This window comes from Myripristis murdjan, chromosome 1, assembly GCF_902150065.1.
Source record: "Myripristis murdjan chromosome 1, fMyrMur1.1, whole genome shotgun sequence".
Lineage (NCBI taxonomy): Eukaryota > Metazoa > Chordata > Actinopteri > Holocentriformes > Holocentridae > Myripristis > Myripristis murdjan.
Genome location: NC_043980.1, coordinates 37,189,576 through 37,207,291, shown reverse-complemented (window position 1 = coordinate 37,207,291; position 17,716 = coordinate 37,189,576). Strand labels below are relative to the sequence as shown.

Sequence of the window (17,716 nt, the reverse complement as noted above, 5' to 3'; positions counted from 1 at the left end):
AGGTTGGAAAAATGTTAATATTTCAGGAAATAAATCATGTGAAGCCCTCCTTTTTTTTTCCTGGACCAGTGACACTTGTGGGCACCTGAAAAAATGTTCTGTACATTTATTCCAATGTTTCTCGATTTTTGTAAAATAAATGATTAAAAAAAATCAGTTTCCCTTTTTTATTTTTTTAGTATTTATGGAACTATAACTCTTTCATACTGTATGAAAGACATTTTTGAATGGCTTCAGGTGATAGCCACAGCTGTGCTGTTTCCATAGAGGTGCAGCACTTGTAATTGCAGTGGAAAAACAAGCCCACAGTGAGCCAAAATGTGAGGGGAGCAGAAAACACCCCAAAACTGCTTGAGGTTCAGAGGGTTAAAACCCAACTGATAAATCCGCTGGCTGATGTTTCCAGCTCATATTGGCTTGTCCCCGATATCAGTATTGGTGTATGTTGACTGATATGCAAAAGGATTCGACATACTGCGGTGAAAAGTGTTTGAGATACTTCAAAAACCTGGTTATTAAATAGTTTTTTTTTTTTTTTTTTCCAGTAGACTTGTTTATAATAGCAGGTGAGTGGCAGAGAAGCTTATCACTACAGAGCAGGTGGTGGTGTGTGCTGTTTTGAAGTTTATTTTTCAAGCCTCCAGCACATGTGCTATTTAACCCCTTACCATTCTGAGTGATAAAGGGATTAACTATTTCATTACCTTACTTGAGGATTCCTTTCTACACGTGTTTTCATATTTAAAACTATAGGCCAATATGTCATTGTCAGGTAGAAGTTTACTCCTAAATATTAATATTCTAGCAGCCCCACAAATCCAGTATCAGTTGGGGTCTAATGTTTCTCATTCCTGCTGATAACTGACCAAACACAGACATCATCTCTTGTGAGGATATATCCCGTGCAGCTACAATGGTCTTGAATAGCAAAAGATGTTTCACTTACACAAGACATCAACAGTTAACAGGACTTGGATGACATGTTGATCTCCCAATTCGATACTATCACGATACTTGGGTGGCGATTCAATATATATTTCGATTCTACAAATACTGCGATTCAAAATTACAATTTAGTGCAATTTTTTTTTTTTTTTGAATTATCCTCTAGTTTGTGTATGTAAAGTTTCATGAGGCTACGATTAGAGGTCACCATAAGTCATTTTATACATTGATGTTGAGTTTGGCTACTATGGTTGGTATTCAGTATCTGTCCGTCAGAATGAAAGAGGCACAGATACAGTTTTCTCCCCCAACGCTCGCCTCAGCTGACCAGAAGGCTACACAGTGAGAGGACATTGCATTTTGGGCAGCTGTCACATTTTCACAAATGGGAGAACTACCTCTCTTGCTCTTGTTGTGTTAAAGCATGGCAAGCAATGCAAACAAGAGCACCCTGCTTGTCTGGTGCTTGCCAGTTTGTCCATGTGTGTGGACGTCACCAACACACCAACAGGCCCTCCTGTTGTTGGTACATCATTGAGCACGTTTACATGCACACCATATTCCTGTATTATTCGGAATATCCTCAATATTCCGGTTGCGCACGAGTCATGTAAACATACTGAACCCGATTAAGGTCATATTCCGGTTGGAGAAAATTCCGTATAAGACCCCTGGCATATGCCTCTTTTAACCAGAATATTGTGCCATGTAAACACCTTAATCGGAAAATACCCCGTACCTGAATATTCAGTTACGTCTGTGCATGCTCGATTCACAAGGAATCCTGGGGCATCTTTGTTGTTATGGTTACTGCAAGTGGGGAAAACGACATGGCGAACAGCAGCAAGAGCCAGGAGACTGCAGTCTGCCTTTAGCTAATGAAAGACTTAAATATCATGGAGGATATCGATCTTCTTCTTCTTCTTCTTCTTCTTCCTCCTCTCCTTCTTCTTCTTCTGTATTTCTGACAGACCAGACACCTGTAGGCGTACTGCTGCCCCCCGCAGGTTGAGTGTTGCATTAAATAAGAGCGTGGAATACGCCGAAACACGGGAATATGCCAAGTAACATGTAAACGGAATATTCCAGTTGCTGCAGCACTTATTCGGAAAATTACCTTAACTGGAATATTGACCCGAATTGGAATATGGTGTGCATGTAAACGTAGTCATTGTGCCCTGTAACCCTGAGGTGTTCCTGACCAGACTGACACAGTGCACTTAGCTCTGTGCCGCTTTCAGGGCTCATGTCCATTTTTACTTGGTTCTCACTTTGAAACGTCCTCTGTTTTCACAGCAGACACAAATGGCTTGAAATGGCGCCTCACTGTTCAGTGAAAAGCTTGTTCTGAGGTCACATTACATTACTCTGCATTACATGAAATGACATTATGTTATTAGCAGATGCTTTTTCTCCAAAGTGACTTACAGTGAGTACATTTTGTCAGCAGTAGTAGTTAAAGTAGATTGGGTAAGGCTGATGAGCAGAGTGATTTGATAGACGTTCCCCATAAAGGACCATACCGGTGATTCTGCATATTTAACATAATATCTACAAAATGTATACTTCACATTTCCACTAATCTTTTCCCAAAACAAGCAGTCATATTTTAGAACTCTGATATCATTTTTCCTATCTTTGATCCAGCCACTGGTTTCCTTTCATTCCACTACGGTATGAAAATGAACTTTCAGGGACTTCAGACTTTCCTCACAAATGTATTCCATCACCGTGATAAAGTCATCCAAATGACTTTTCCTAAAAGCAGCAACACTGTCGTGTTTTGATCACTTGAAATTGGACGGCGTGAAACGGTCCCTCCGCCAGGGAGGAAAATAGTCCCCTGGGAAACATCTGCTTTATACAGCCAGTGATCAGTCCTGTGGTTTATGAATGGCAACAATTTTGTTAGCCACACAAGTATAACATTATAAGCTGGGGGTTTCAACCAAAACTTTAAATTTGAAAATTGAGGGATTTTGATTACATGTTGTGAAGTCTTTAGTGGCCCCACATGATCTGCAAAACAGTTTGTTGCAATATAAAATGTGGGAAAATTGTAGTTGAAGGCCAAACATTCAAAATCACTGCTATGGTCCTTTTAAACTTTTTTTCCCCCAGTGGACATCTTTCACTGAACAGCTTGAAATACGTCCTAATGGTAATGGCCCATTCTCTTTTACAGCAGCCATATAAAAGAAGGCAGGGAGTGGGAGAAGTTTCCTCAATGCCTCTCATTGACGATCATGAGAACTTCTCTGTGTTAAAAGGAAGCCCCACAGCTATGTGGCTCTCCGACTGGTGGGACACTGTGCACTTGGCAGAGTTTTTGTTCATATTTCACTATATTCATGAAACTTGTATTTTGCCTCTAGCTGCATTGGTTTGATCTTATCTTGTGATACTGAATGCACGCTTGTGTGTGTGTGTGTGTGTGTGTGTGTGTGTGTGTGTGTGTGTGTGTTTTCAAGCCATTCCGGGGCACAACAGTGAATAGTGGGCGCACACAGTGTGTGAGGAATCTGATGAGATCGAACAGTGTATCCACAGGCAGTCTGTGATGTTCGGTGTGTTCAGCTGTTATTTTGTGATAAAGTGTTGAAATGTGCTTTTTTGGATTATTTCCATTCCCTATATTATTTCCTACATTTCCAGAAGTAGTTTTGCCAAACCCCATTTTTGAATATGGGTGCATTTTCTAAGATTGGAGCTCTACTCTTTAGTCAGAAAACAGCATGTGGTCTGTTGAGGCTATTATCTGTACTTCTTCTGTGATGGACTTCTCTCCATGTGATTGTTAAATGTTGGTGAAAAGTGTTGAGTCAAGAAAGAAAAACATACTTTCAGGGACTGAGTACAAAATATTAGTATTTTAGATAGCTGAAATATTGTCTGCTACCAATTCCATTGCAGCTTCAAGAAATATGACAACTTGACATTACCGTTCTTAAAGGGATAAGTCACCCGTTTTGAAAAATGATGTCACTTCTCCCCTAGGTGTTATGTAGGACAGTAGTGGTGCTCTCTTCCTCTCATTGTTACTGAGTGCTGGATACTGGCTGGATGCTCCAAATGCTAACTGTTAGCCTCCCGCCATTCAGGTGGACTTCCCCCCGGCTAACAATAGAATAACTGCCTTAATTCACTCATAAAAAAGTGTTTATACTTTTCAAAAGCACAAATTTGTCAACAGTAAAACTATTTCCTTGTGTGTCTGTCTATAAAGTAGATACTTTAGTGAAGAAAAAAATAATAGCAAACTCAAGCAATCTACTTCTGTCTCTGTGGTGGCTGCTGCTTCTCTGACGTAGAGTGATACAGAAATAAAAGAAGTTACCGGATCTTTCCGGATGTTGATAACAGGAAAAACACAGTTATAAACAGAATTTTGGGCAAAATGATCATCTGTGTACACTTTGTATCATATGTGCATTTTAGTGTCGGAAAGCAACACTTCTAAAGTCTCTTCTTTGAGTGGATTAAGGCAGTTATTTTTCAGGATGTTAGCTGGGGGGAAGTCCATCTCAATGGCAGGAGGCTAACAGTTAGCATTTGGAGCATCCAGCCAGTATCCAGCACTCAGTAACAATGAGAGGAAGAGAGCACCACTACTGTCCATATTATAACAGCCAAGGGGTAGGGGTGAAATAATAGTGTTTTTCAAAATGTGCTAGCTATACCTTTAAGTTTCTGTGTGTGTGTGTGTGTGTGTGTGTGTGTGTGTGTGTGTGTGTGTGTGTGTGTGTGTGTGTGTGTTTATGGGGGGGGGTTCCAGTTAAGAGCCAGATTCTCGGGTCACGTACACTTTTCCCCTTATCAGATTCCCGCCTCCCAGTGGGTAAAAGCACACGTGCACAAACATGCACAGAGTTTCCATTAAGGATGTATCTGGATGGAGGCAGGGAGAGATACCCCCTCAGACGTCTCTGTGGTGTCATGTCACAGGGACATGTGACATGATAGGCAGGACGGGAAGACCCTACTTCCTTTTCCTCAGCAAAGGAAATCACTTGATAGGACACATCTTTTGTTCTGCTCTTCCAGGATGGTCACCGATACGCTTCAAGCTGTAGGTCAGATAAACACAGTGTGGCCTTTTCATAAGGGTAGCAGACAGCCATATGATATCTCCATATATTTCTTTGTCCTTTATGGGCTGATGACATGCTCTGGCTTTTCAAGAGCAATTGGTGGAAGCTTTGATCCGTGATGTCATCCATCTTGCGGGTAAGGGAAGCGGTGGTGCGTCCTGAAGATGATGTCATGAACCAGGGCCTTCTGTGAAGTCGTTTTGTGCCGGAAAAATCTGTGCCGTGGCCTCTGGGAGGTGACAATAGGGGGAAAAGATGACAAATAGGCCTAGGTCTGCGTTGTTCTTCCAGTGTCTGTGTGAGTGTGTGAGCAGGATTCATGCTCACTGCTGCAAAAAGTGAGATACTGCTCTTCTGAGAATGCGCCACACACACACACACACACACACACACACACACACACACGTGCAGAACAACTTAACCTTCTGCCAACCCTAAAATGTTCCTAATGTGACCCAAGAGAAGAGTTTATAAGACGTCTAATTGGTGACTGTTATGGCACTTCATGACCTATAAATCACAAAGAATTATATCTGTTTTATCTTTTTTCTTTTCATTTTCTGTCCACTGCGTTTGCTTCCATTTTAATAGTTAGGATACCTCTTGATTTAACACAAACACACACACACACACAGAGTCAAAGCTTACATCAGTGCGCCTACCATGCCAAGTCTGAGTAATATCCATGGTTATTTTCATTGGCACGGCTGGGACTGTAGCATAACCGCAGTAATTCATGGACGCCCGGGCTAGTCCACACTAATAGATGTGCATTGTTGTGATATATTTGGGAGCTGAAGGATATCACAACCAGCTGCATCGCGACTACATCTGAGGTTTGCAGGCATGTGTTAGGGGCATGCTGTGTGTTTGTGTGTGTGCTTATGTTTGGGGCCATGTGTTAACACTAAAGTGAGCATGCTTTTGTTTTTTTAATCAAAGGTCTTATCAGGTCTAATCAATACAAAAAAAAAAAAAAATGATGATGCTGCCCTGATGTGGTGCATGATGGGGGAAGGTAAGCTGTGGGAAAAGGGGGTGTGTACATTTGGTTGAGGAAGGCGCTAGAGGAAATGTCATGAGGTCACTAAAATCGACAGGATGCATGCTCTGGCTAACATGAATGTGCTTACCAAATTCCAGGGCAATCTGCATAATAGACTATAAAATATAAAATTGACAAAATGGCACAATGGCTGCATTACAAGAAAGGCCATGGTGACACCAAAATTGATATACTGCATGCAGTTGGTAGCATGACGTGCCCTTCAAATTTCATTGCAATCAGCCCAGCAGATCAAAAGATGGCATTACAGGAAAGGTCATATGGTCACTAAACTCAAGAAGAATCTTCCTTTGGGGAGTATGAATGGACTCACCAAATATCATATCCCATCTGCTAATTAGATTTTGCCACATCTTGTAGACCAGTTGGCATTTTGGCCTGAGTGCTGCGAGGACACCAGAATAAACAAGGTGCATGCTCTGGGTAGCATGAATGTGCTTGTGAAATGTCAAGATCTTATTCCCAAAGGATTTTGAAATATCACATTGGACGTTTTGGACAAAGGATGGCACTAAATGAAAAGTCCTAGGGTGTGAGTGACAGGGTCCATCCTCTGGGGAGCATGAATGTGCTCAACAAATTCCATGGCAAGCCACCCATTTAATTTTGGGATATGCTACCTTGGAGTTTTCTGGTCATGTGGAACTGGTCATAAAAGTGCCAGTTCCACAATTATCCAGATATTGACAGTAAAAATAATACAGATACTGGCTTTTTAAATCTGTTATCAGCCGATACCGATTGTCAGATATATTGGTCCATCACTACTTTCCACCCATATTGAGCAGCAGGGTGGCCTGACATTTAGAGAGGCCATCCCTCAACCAGAAGACCCAGATTCAAGCCCCCTTGTCATCAAGCTGCCCTGCTGAACTGTCCTTGAACAAGAGACTGAAACCCTACCAGCTCTGGAGCTGCTGCTCTGTAGGTGACCCTGACCTCTGACCTGCCTGTAGGAGCACAAGAGACGAGCATTCCCCTACTGGGATTCATCATGCATCCCATAATTATTTGTTATTATTAATAAAACAAATGAAAACAGAAGTGAGTGTTTAATGGGGCTGGAGCCAGGCGAGTTCTGTCATGTACTCCGCTTGAACTCATGCCTCAGTGTTGCTCTCTTCCTGTTAATACAGCTGTCTGTGTGATCTGTTAGGACAGACTTTATAGACTATGGCTGCATGCCAGCACTGAGTACACATCAACCTGGGAGGAAGAGCATGAGAAAACTGTGTCATCCCACACACACACAGTTTAGACAACAACATGTGTGGCATGTTTGTGACGCCTTACTCCGCAGACAGTTTTCTTATAAAGCAAACATTTTAATACTGAATGAAAGTGACAGATTATGCTTGATGGAATTGCTGGGTTTGTCCTCTTCTTTTTTCTGTCTTTCTGACAATAACACACTTGCATGAGTGCACATTTCAACTTGCATTTTTTGGTATCTCGCTGAAGCGCCTATCCAGAGCGAATGACGTATTTGAGCAAGACCAAAAAAGTGTTGACAGGCCATCTGTGTTTGTGTACAGCCTTTCAAAGAAGTTGTTTTCCTCCAAACACGTTTCATGGATAATCATCCTAATTGGATTATCATGGACTCAGCCTGGTGGCCTTGGACTGACTGGTGTGGTGGGTCTGTAAAGCCTGTGAGGGTGTATTGATAGTTTGAGAGGGGATTGATCATTTCATCTTCATACACGAGTTTACCATCCGGGAGTATTTACTAGAGATTTGGGTGATTAAAGGTTTCTTCAGAGTAACATTTGGAGTCGACTTGCATTGTTGGATTTATTTAGGTTGTAACATACCTTTCTAAAGACTCCAATTGGAAGGCAAAGTCGCCAAGGGTTTGCCTAATGAATATACCTGAACTTTAAGTTGTGGGAGAAAAAAATCTCAATTGGGTCTTGAATGCTTTAGATGAATCAGTGTGTTTTCATGGGTGTCATTCCCCTTTTAAGGCTAAATTATGCTTCCGCGTAGGAAGAGCGTACGGAGGTTGTGCGAAGCTTACGGGGGTTGTGCGACCGCCGCAGAGCCTTGCCACGCGCCTCCCAAAAATTGTAACTACGTGGACCCTACGCAGCCCCACAAGAGCTGTGATTGGTCCGCCGAAGTACATCATTTCCGGCATTTCGTTGCAACCGGTATCACATCCTGTTGTTGTGCTGGCCGGCAGCGACATTTTTAAAACAACTGTTGTGTCTCGACTCGTCGGTTGTGTTTGAAAACTTTGGAGAATGCTGGATCTCGCGGAAGAACGCCTGGCCGAGGAGGTGCGCAAGTACCCGCACCTATACGACTCGTCCTCTCGCCATTACCAAGATGTACAGAAGAGCAGCGACCATACGTCACAGGGTCTACGTTGGTGGGAGGAGAATTGCTCAGTGTGTTTCGCAGAGGTATGTTGGACACACACGCGCTGCGTAGGAAATGCGTGCTTCGCACAACCTCCGTACGCTCTTCCTACACGGAAGCATAATTCAGCCTTTAAGCTGGTATGGCCAGCTGGGAGGAGATAACTGTTGATCTCTGTGACACTGGAGATGAGGTCCTCCTAATGTACTAGGTGGACAGAGCCAGAAAAAGGAAGCTGGAAGGAGTTATAATTAAGAAGGCGAGATTGTGGACCTGTGGGAAGGATAAAGTGTGGAGGGAGAGAGAAGACACAGATGGTTATGGAGTGTCAAATCAAGGCAAAGGGTGAAACTGGGGTTTGCATGCATGCTGTGAGCGTGTGTGAGCTGTGTTTATCTGTTCGTGGTGGCGACTCCTTGCTGCTATTCTCTCTATCAAGATGACTGCAGGATGGGACCCGACCCCACCCGGGATGTCCATGGAGCTGTGCACTCCATTTATAGCTTTGACAAGGGCACTTGCTCAAGATTGGACAAGACAATCGCCTGGTTTCTCTGACAAACAAACAAACCGAGCCTGCCGGGGTATTTTTGTGCAGGAAACATTTCTTTATATGTATTTTCATCTCATTGGCAGTAGAGATGAGTTGTAATTTTGGCTGTAGTTTCATGGTATCTTGCATGGTATTCTCTAGTTTCTTTGTATAAACATTTTGAGTTGGCCTCAGATACACAAGTCCCATTGGGCTCTACTGTGGAAAAGTGTATATTTGGAGATATTTTCCCTCCTGTGATGATGAATTAATATGTTGTGATGTGCAAATTACAGTCAGAGCTTGCTGACAGTTGTTTTCTGGTTCTGGTTCTAACCCTGACCACCAAATTGACATGTTGGACATGCATATCGCTGGAAGACCCTCCCCTACTCAATCTCTGCGTGGTTAACCCTACTCCTTACTCAAACCTAACCCTAAACTTAACTAAAGGCAACTATTCTAGCCAATCAGAGGTGGGCAGGGTTGGGTATGCATGTCCAGTATGTCAATTTAGTCTCTTCCAAAGTGCCACTCTGCCATTTGCTCATCTAAGGAAGTCTGCATTCTATTTAGCCTTTCCTGTATTTGCTGGTTTGTCATCTATCAAAGCCAGCTCCTCATTGTTGCACATTTACTTCCAGAAGTTCAAATTCTCGCTGCCAATCGGATCTGTGAATGTGAGAAGTTACCTGAAGGTCAACTCCAGCATGGTTCTGATATGCATGTGCCCTAACAAAAGTTATTTTAATTAATTTTGCCATACCTCTTGGACTCATTTGCTCCCATTCATTTCCAAATGGCATAGAACTCCAAAGACTTCTAATTTAATTGTCAAAGATAATCCATTTCTGCAAACGAGGAGCTGACAATCGCATTTTGCAAAGTTATGTCACAGTGCTTATATCAGACTACATCTTTTATATTCTAAAATAGCTCTGCCCAATATTTTTCTATGTGATATCTATTGTGATATGAACAAATGCAGAAAATTTCGTCAGATACATGTGGTGTGTTATTAATGTACAGATATACAGATATACAACCATCACAAAAACAATTATAACTTTCATAATTCGGGTACTATCTTCTTCTAACAAACAACCCACCCTCCTGCCACCCCCTCCAGAAATCAAGTTCCAGTTTAACTTATGTGACTGCCACCTGCATGGATAGGTGGAGAGAGAACAGGTGGAGAGATATTTGGGAAAAGACAACATGTTTCATAGTAAAGTTAACAAATGGACTTACAGTATGTTTTGCAGTTGTTTTATGTACATCTAATCTACCATTTCTAACAATGGTCAAATGTATGCTTGGCCTCCCAGCATGGCCAAGGATTGTAAAACTCTCAAACTGAAGCAACAAATAGATTCATATATGCCAGCAAGATGGATGTACAGAGAGATCTGGATACTGCAAGTTTTGTGTGTGTGTGTTTAGCATTTCTTACGCCCCATGACCGTCACTTTTCAACTTTTCACCAGCACTGGGCCGAGGTGCTGCTGAGAACAGGAAAACATGCTCGAAGGTAACTGAGCACCTGCCTCTTGCATCCAGGTGACATTATCTGGGACAGAAGCGGCGTCCCAGATAATGCGACAGGTGACACACAGGCTCTGTTTGCCCAGCCATCACTTCCCTGTGTGCTCTGGTGATGGAGTGCGCTTGAATAGTTTATCAATAACCAAATTTTGCTTGCAAAGCGCTCATTTTCAGATTGTGGCTGGCGACTTATAGGGACTTTGATTGTTTGATAAAGTGATCATGATATTTAGGAATACCGTGAGAGCCAAGACAGGCAGGAGAATCTTTGTTACAGCATGTGCTTCTGTCCTTTCCATGTTTTCCTCTCCAAAATAAGAACCTCCACCCAACTGCTTGTCTACAGCCATGTAAAACAGTGAGGACATGCCTAACATCTCCAATCATGCTGGAATTGTTGTTTAAGGGTATGGACCATAGAACAGTGATGGCAGAAGCCTACTCGCATGCATGCAAGCACACACTCGCGCGCGCGCACACACACACACACACACACACACAAGCCTCCCTATAAAAGCAGAGTCAACAGTAGTCAGATTAGGGGGGTTTAGAGTGGACTGCAGCACAGACAGAATCACACCATCACAAAAACTGATGAACCAAGTCGAAATGAAACACCTTTTATCAGCTGACCAGGCACAAACGGAAAGTCCTATTCACATTCAATTTGAAATATTCAGGACCAATTTGTCATTAGGTTGCAAATTTCCAACCTATGGAGATATGACTGAGAGTTAATGCTGAGCACACTGATTGTAGTTTCCACTTATATTTTGGAATGATTTGAATGTACAGTGAAGGGACTGTAGCCCCCACCAAGCAGCTTACTCCACTTCATTTAATTAAGATTCAATTTCAAGTCTTGATTTCTAATAAAACCAGGCTGTATGCAGATCTGTACGCATCCGATGTGTTACCCATGGTGCAATGCTGTCATGTCCATGTATAATTAGCGACTTTAACAAATGGGTTGATTTTCCGGGCTGTCAGTCAAGGCGAGTCATCTGCTGATGTTTCCTGTTGACTGAGCAGAGTCCCGACAGTCCCGTCTTATCTGCCATCTGTTCGGGGACCGATGTGAAGATGAACAATTTCTAACACCTACTCGTTTTACTTCACTAAATTTTTTTTTTCCTCTAGTTGCATTCGACTTCTAATCAGAGTTTAGCTTTGTGCACCATCTTCCCTTTCCACCGCTTTCTTCACACTTGTCCTCATTAACTTTCAAATCAATCCAAGCTGGACGAATCAACTCAAGGGAGTCGGCAGTGAAGGGACAAAGACTGGAGGACAGATTACCATATCGACACTCATACCTGCATTAACTCGAGAAACCATGACAGGGCCAAACAGGCTGGATACTGCAGCTCGCACACTGCCTCTCTGAACCTGCCTGACAAAATCAGATTAATGAGATGTCGGAGTTGCTGTGTAACTGTGGCAAAACCAACACGACAGCAAGAAAGTTGACCCCCATTGTGTGCTTGAGATTTTTTTTTTTTTCTTTCTTTCTTAAATTAAATCATGTCTCAATGCTTATGTCAGACCCAAAGCCAAATGTTGAGGAGCTGGAAGTGACCCCTGTCCAGAAGAACTGAACTGCCCTTCCTTGATAAGGTGGAATACTCATTAATTTTAATGAGACTGGAAGAAATTGGGCTGTGGTGTTATATAATTCAGCCAATGAGGGCAACGCTGCAGTGCTGGACCAGCATGTCAACCAAACACTATAGCTATGTACAGCTGTCAGCAGAAGAAGTTGTTACGCAAGTGTGTTTATTGTTCCTTGTCTCTCAGCATCTCACTAAAGGCAAAATGATGAGAGTGCCTGGCGCAGCACACGGCTAATCAAATGATGTCCAGCACAATTCATGCCTGCTCCAGTTGCTCTGGAATGATTCATTATAGCCTCTGACACTGTGTTTTGAAGTCCTGAGTCAGACGTCCGCAGTACAGGTCATGATTCGCCAAGGTTCAGATTTCAATTGAAATTGTGCTTCTTGATTGCTCAGTCATATATGTTACATGTGGACATACTGTACATGTATAGTGGCCCATTGCAAAGGTAAACAGTTTCTCAGTTGTGCCCATGGGCTGCAGATACACAGACATATCTTAAATAAACAAAACAAACAAAAAAAAACAAAACAAAAAAATGCTGTAATCAGATAGTAGTTGCAGTTTCTTTTCAATCAGCCAACCCTAGATAGAGTTGTGTTTGCGTAACCTGCACAATTTCCAAACTTCAGCCCACACACCCTGTTGTTTTGGTGGCTGTAATGTCATTGTGACTGCACTCACTCTGCTGTATTCATTTGCATCAACTAACTGCGAGCCTTTAGCTCCAGCTACTTATTTGAGTCCAGAGAATTCAATCAAAGTTACCCCTTTATTACACAGAAATACTGGAAGCTGATTGGTCAGTGAAGGCCTCCTGCAGTTCATTCATTCTGATGGCCGTTGTTAAGAATCGCCGAGTGCTGCTATGGACAGTCACTTCAGGCAGGTTGGATGTATCCACACACTCTTGTCCATTATACCATTAACTAAGGTAGCTATCAGTGGAAGTCTCACAGAAATATGTGAAATGAACATGGCTTTCTCAGCAACACATTACACCAGGGGGGGGGTCGCAAAAAAATTACACATTGGCACCACGTAAAAAAATGCTAATGCAAAGCCAATTATCATTCCTCCTGGTGGGCACATGGATTGCCAGTAGTATAAAACAGGGAAAAGGTCTGCATTATAAGTTAGGTTGGGGTCAATCAACACAATATTCATTTAGTCGACCCAAATTCTTAGTTACACTAGCTTGCTAACATCAACCATGACCCTTCCCAACCTTAACCAAGTAGTTTTGGTGCCTAAATCTAACCTAACTCCTGTGTGTGTTAATTTCAGAATGAGTGTTTTTCTCTCAAATTGCAGCTTTCTTGCACTAGTTGCTGTGTAATGAGTGGAATACGGCACCGCCAGGCTTCTTTATCGCAAAGGAATCCCCTTCAGGCTGATAAAACACCTGATCAAGCTTTTGGGGTTCATTTTGTGATAATGACCGGCCAGCAGTAAATGATCATTATCATCAGCAGTTGTGGATTTTTCATTGCATTTGTCCATTGGACCTTTTTTTTTTTTTTTTTTTTTTAATGTTGTTTGATCCAATACCAAAATTCTCAGCGGCCAATTATCATTATATTGGAATGTAGGTGCAGCACCCTCAGCAATAACACATCTCACATGCTATGAATAGCCCTCATGTTCTCCTGTGGTGAGCGGGGCTCCCTGCTGTTGACACAGTTGGTGTTTGTGCAGATGACAGAGATGGCTATCAAGGGCAGGCCAAGTCCCTCAGGCTGCCTGCTGCCCGCTGCGGCCCTCGGTACACTAGCAGAGGCCCGGCCACTCCCTATAGTGAGACTGCTGAACGCGGTGATGCAGAACTCACACGTTAAGGCCTATAGACGCACGTGAGAACTCACTAACACACACACACATACATGCACATGTCTACCTCCATGGCTCCTACTTTGGCCACATCCATAGATGATTGAGGCTGCTGTGCTGTTGAGACCGTAGGGGTAACGGGATACACTTGACCACTGGAGAGAGAGAATAAAAACAAATGCTACACTTGGACAACATTTTCGCTGGTCCCTGCAGAATATTTCCTCCTGGAAATGATGTGTGAGAAAGGGAAGAACAATGTTGGACATTTCCTTTGTGAGGTAATAGGTAGTATCCTGAAAATTTGAAATTGGTTTAGTAGTTTCGCATGGGATGTTGGAAAAACATGAGTGTTAAACATTAAGATGTAACGCCATGTCAGCGCCGTGTCATAAAAAAGATTTCAGTGCTAACGTTGCATTTCTTTTGCAAATGAAGCTCTCTTGAATTGCAGAGGCTTGTAACAGATAATGAAAAGGCCTGTGTAAAAACTTAACAAGGAGATAAGAAAGAGGTCTCTATTTGGGGAACCGTCTCCCTTTCATTTCAGGTTTTCATGCCTAATTTGTGTTTTCGTGACCCGGCGTCCCAGACTTCAAAACACTCTAAATGAGTGAAGGATGTTCAAACCACATTCACGTGTCTGCTTCTAATTGTCACGAATTTTGTTTTCAAAGCTCGCCTCAGACACATCATATGGCCCCTGAGCTTCACTGGCTGGCCATAGCAGCCCCTCATGCACAGTCGCCTGAAGACTTGGACGCAGAAAGTAATAATGTGTTTGTGTCTGTTTTCGTCCTAGTTGGTGAAACGGCGTTAGCTGCTCATCTGGCCCAGGCTTCAGAGGTAAGAATTTCAGTATCAACAAGCTCCATTCCAGCTCCTCCTCAAACTTTTAAAACACCTGTCGATGGTATCAAGACTGCAATGCTGTTCCAAGTATTATCTTACACCATAACATTCAAATTTAATGGGAATTACAATGAAAAAAACAACAACTCTGAATTGTCTCACATATGTGCATGTGTATGTAGTCTGAAGGTCGATCTGGGAGTGGAAAGTTTGGGTCTGTATTTCGAACATCCCTCTCCTCCTCTGCAGTCCTCTGAAAGACACAGAAAGTAAATCAGCAGTTAGGTGATTGCTTTTTGGAAAGCCTCGAATAAATGACACGGCTCTGGTCAGCGGTTGGCCAGCTCTGGCCAGACATTTTACTGTTCTGGATGTTATCCTGTAAGGGAAATAGTGACAGGCTGGTGTTACGAACAGTCTCTCTCTTTCTTTCTGTCTGGTTTTGTGGTTGGGGAAAAATAACCAGGATCTTGTTTGCCTTTTGATGGCTTGAACATCCGTTAATCCTTTTAAAGCTGGACTACATATTCTTAAATCGTTCATTGTTAACAGACGAGACCTGTATCATTTATTCATTATTGTCAGATAATTTGGATTATAACCTGTGTGACGTAGCGGTCGGGTGGGGCTTACTGCATCAGGACAATTCCAGTCAGAGCCGTGGGACTGTCAAACGCCAAAATATTGACTTTCAAATACTTTCCTCTGATTGTCTAAACTTTCATTTATTTTGAATTGTTGCCATTTGTCACTAAGCTGTGGAAAGAGCAAGAATCAGGATTCACTTCATTTGCCAAGGACAATAAATGCACAGGAATTGAGTTTGACTTGATGGAAGTAACGTCTAATTTGGGGGTTTTGCGGTCTTCGCGGTCCTCAAAGCAAAACAAAATGGAAGTGTTTGCTACAGTATCTTAATTTACAGTACTGTTGCCGTGAGGCTGCTTCTCAGACGAGCTGCCTGTTCAAGGCGAGGCATGTCAGGTCAAGTGCCACTGCACATCAACACTTCCCCATGGCAGTGACAGCTTTGGCTACGGCAAACGCTGCTCACTCAGATCCCACCAGCTCCTGTAATAAACACATTCCACATCACCTTGGGCTCCTAAAGTACACTTTACAACTGCTTCTGGTCCCTGAAGTACTCGTTCTTAGCACTTCTAATTTTGACATCCACTTTGCCAACACTACTAATTCCTCAAGTGCAGATTCTAAGCTTTTCTGCCAAACATGTCTGTCTTCAGTGCTTTTATTCAGTCTGACATTTCAGAAAATGTCTTTGTGCTCACACCGTAGCCTATTAAGTCTTCAGGTTTTGGGAGACTGGTATCTTGTCACACCAGCCCTACGGTGGGGGAACACCTGTTTATTTCGCCGTCAGTCCTCCAAGAATGTGAGAATTTAATTGCTTTCCCTGCACTTGCGTGCACGGACCACAGCTGCCATGTTTAATTTCCCTTTTTTTCTGAAGAAATGGTGCCCTCGCTTCTTTTCACAGCTTTATTTGAAGCCATACAGACTCTGTGTCTGCAGAGTAATGACATTTACGGAGATAATCTCATTCGTCGCAGTAATACCTGCCAGCTTACGCATACGGACATCAGAGGCCTGTTTTGTATTTAGTGTTTCCTCCCATTCATTTCATGGCTTCCTCGTTCTTCCTGCCCTATTCCAGTTCCTTCAGTCATTCCATCTGTCCCGGTTTGTCTCTGTGTGTCTCTGCTGTTACAGTTTTGATCCCATCCAAACTTTTCAGCAAATTTTAAGAGCTTATAAAATGCAGGGTTCCCATCCCAGCAGGGGGGTTCCCATGATGGAGCTGAAGCAAAGAAAAAGGCCTTGTGCAATTCAGGAGAAAAAAAAAACAAACATTGACAATAAAAACAGAGAGTACTTCATGATATTTTTTAGTACTGAGCAAGCTGTCTCCTGTCTTTAGTGTCATCCACTGCTAGTCATATTGTTTGCTGTCCAAAGACAAAAACAAAGAAAAGCCCTCAGCATTATTTTAATGCACCATCTAATGGCTAGACAACCATGATGGGCATGGGAGTGACAGTATGTACAAAATTTTGGTGGGTGGGGGTGTAGACAGATATTTTATGGTTTATGATAATATCCAAAATCAGATTTAAATTGTTTAGTTGTGCAGTGATTTTGAACTAAGCCTATATCATTATTTTTCCACAAGTTTGAGGGATTTTTTTCTCAACGAATTTTGACCAACATTTATTGTATAGTTTATTTATGGCTAAAAAAAAACATTTCTGTGTCAAGCAAGCATGAAAGCTTTTTTTTTAGATATGGAGTCAAATTTTCCAGTTGCTTTCAGCTTTTCTAAGTCAAGATATATTCATTTTGCACAAAATGCTTGGATGCTTTTTCACTTTCTTTCTCTCCGTAGGTGAGTATTAAATCAAAGTATGCCAAGCCAATACTTGTTGACAGTGATCTCCCTAAGTTGGCCTTGTGGAGAATACAAGCCCAGAGAATGCATCTGGACAGTTTGAGATGGGACGTACGCTTGACGTTGCACCATCAAATAATTTGCAGAGGTGTTTCATTTTTCCACCTGTTTTAACAGACTCTAGCACAGTTTGGACATGATGTGCCGTTTTTGTATTGAATCTTGGGGATTCCCGTTTGTTCTTGTTGGCCAAGTTATAATCCTTGGCCAGCAAGTAATCTGTTCTCCATCTTTGGTATCCTTTTTGTTTCAGATTTGTTCTTTGGTTGTTATAAATTGTGCCAAATGCGTCATGGAAGACACGAGAGCACAAGAGCGCAGTGAGGAGAAGGAGCCTCTGTCTTTCTTTGACTCCGTCTCTGTCACTTGGTCTCCATGTGGCTCTTCCTCGGTCTCTTTATCTCCCC

General features: G+C 42.4%; 1 protein-coding gene across 1 annotated transcript in view; it reads left to right on the top strand.

Annotated features, from left to right (window-relative positions):
- Positions 1–17,716, top strand: part of add3a (adducin 3 (gamma) a) — a 141,237-nt gene that overhangs the window by 15,454 nt on the left and 108,067 nt on the right. The window contains exon 2 of the mRNA XM_030072728.1: positions 14,793–14,836. The gene's annotated coding sequence lies outside the window, so the exon portion shown is untranslated. The remainder of the gene's footprint in view (positions 1–14,792; positions 14,837–17,716) is intronic.